Below are 2624 nucleotides of genomic sequence, written 5' to 3'. Positions count from 1 at the left end.
CATAGCCTTCGGTGCCATATTGCCAAAGTATCCAGTGTTTTAACATCAGCAGGGATAAGGATCACATATCCAGATTTCTTACTTGTAGACCAGTAAACCAGACTTGACAAATCAAAGATTAGTCTTTACTTGCTTTTTATTAGACTCCCCAACCTTGGAGAGTGTATTTCTTTTTTGGATGAAAATAATGTGAACTGACACAAAATAATGCACCTTTCATGAATGGTATGTCCACCTACAGTATAAGGCAAATCAAACCGAATTATTATTATTGCAGCAGATTGATCAACTATTTATCTGTTTTGGCCCACTGTAGATCTTAGCTACATATATCGTGATCAGTGTGCTTAAAATGATAGATGCAGACTTCTTCACCTTTGTGTGTTATTTTAAAGATACTTTAATATAGTGTGTTACTAAAACTGAAGTTTGCTTTTTTTTTTTAAATGACCTGTGATGCAAATCAGAGGATGCAAATATCGTTTAACTTTCAAATAGTTTTAGGAATACATTCAAATTGACCTCAGAAGAGGGTAAAGTGCTTCTGAATATGCAAAAGTGAAGATATTTACAGTATAATTTGCATTAAATGTACTACATGAAAAATGGATATACGTTTTAAGATTGGTAAAGCATTACAGTCTGCAGTGTTATTTAAATAGTAATGTTTTAAAGAACTTTTAAGTGTCTTATAATGGCAAAGATTATTTAAAGGGGTCATGACCTGAGAAACCAAAATTCCCTTGATCTTTTAACATATAAGAGGTCATTGTACTATAAAAACATCCTGGACATTTCTGAAATCAAAACTTTGTCGTTAATACAGCTTATATTGAAGGCTGTCTGCCAAAACAACAGCTTGTGGAATGTGGCACTCTATGATGTAATAATGTGGATAAGCACTGCCTCTGCAGAAGAAGATCAATGCCTGGTTCTACATCGCTGCCTGTTTAGCCCCACCCACCCACCGTTCCGTGCATGTAGTGTTTACGAGAGAGGTGAACGCGCAGGTCTAAGCAGAAACCAAACGATAAAGATGGCTCTGAAGACAAGATGCTGTGCAGTGCCAAGTTGTGGAAAAACAATATTTGCATTTCCTAATTCCAACGTTAGGAAAGAGTGGATGAAATACAAAGTTCTGGCATGAAACTCTAGATGGTGCAGTCCGATAGATCTAACTCAGTATGACATAATGACATCATCATCATCCGATTGGTCCTCTCCTGTATCGTTAGCCAATGAGCTCACTGCTCAACATTCAAATATTTGCCTAATGTTTGTGGTAGCAGTTTTGTACAGTGCACTTCAGAAATGTCTAAAATCAACATCTAAGAATCAGAACGAGTTTTATTGCCAGGTATGTTTACACATACAAGGATTTTTTTTTCATGACAGAAGCTTCCGCAGTGCAACAGGATGACAGTGACAAAAATAGAACAAGTATTGGGGAATAACAATATACAAATTGACAGTTGTATGTATAGGTGTAATACAATAGACAGTTTTGTATGTATATTATGTGCAAATTCGAAATGTAAGTGTATAAGTGTATAATAGTGTTGTGTGTTCCACAATTATTGTCAAGTGTTCATGAGATGGATTGCCTAAGGGAAGAAACTGTTTCTGTGCCTGACTGTTTCTGTGTCTGGTGATCAGATCTCTGTAGCATCGACCAGATGGCAACAGTTCAAAGAGGGAGTGTGCTGGATGTGAGGGGTCCAGAGTGATTTTGCCAGCCCATTTGCTCACTCTGGATGAATACAGTTCTTGGAGTGTGGGGAGGGGTGTACCAATGATTTGCTCAGCAGTCCGGACTACCCTCTGTAGTCTTCCGAGGTCAGATTTGGTAGCTGAGCTGAACCAGACAGTTATTGAAGTGCAGAGTACGGATTCAATAATGGCAAGAGTAGAACTGTTTCAGCAGCTCCTGTGGCAGGTTGAACTTCCTCAGCTGGCGAAGGAAGTATAACCTCTGCTGGGCCTTTTTAACAATGGAGTCTATGTGAATGTCCCACTTCAGGTCCTAGGAGATGGTGGAGCCCAGGAATCTGAATGACTCCACTGTCATTACAGTGCTGTCCATGATGGTGAGTGGGGGGAGTGCAGGGGGGTTTCTCCTGAAGTCCACGATCATCTCCACTGTTTTGAGCGTGTTCAGCTCCAGGTTGTTAAGACTGCACCAGACAGCCAGCTCCTTAACCTCTTGTCTGTAAGATAAGTGAATGTTCTTTTAATTCATATCGCTGTGGGTATTGGTGGTGTGCCTAATAGAATTGAAAAATGAGCAACCATAAACAAGGTTAAAATAAGTGTCATGTTAGCAGTTTGCATCATGTGCAGGAGAGAAATATTAAGCATATTAGAAGCAGCATTTATGCATTTGTGGTTATATAGCTGGAGCAAATATAGTCTAGAGCATGTAATCGCTCTAAGAACATGCTGATAGTAACGGACATGAAAACAGGCTAATGAAATAAGCATTCTCGTGTCTGTTTTCAACTGGGGTTCGCTATATTCAGTGGCGTAATCTTAATGTTACGTTTGTTTAAATCTAAGGTTGATGTTTTATCAGCTGTTCTAGGTGTGCAGTCGATTTCAGCTGCATGCAGCGTCAGAAGCACGCG

Source organism: Barbus barbus (assembly GCF_936440315.1).
Source record: "Barbus barbus genome assembly, chromosome: 1".
NCBI classification, from domain to species: Eukaryota; Metazoa; Chordata; class Actinopteri; order Cypriniformes; family Cyprinidae; genus Barbus; species Barbus barbus.
The sequence above is the reverse complement of the archived record's forward strand: the minus strand, read 5'-3'. Positions refer to the sequence as shown.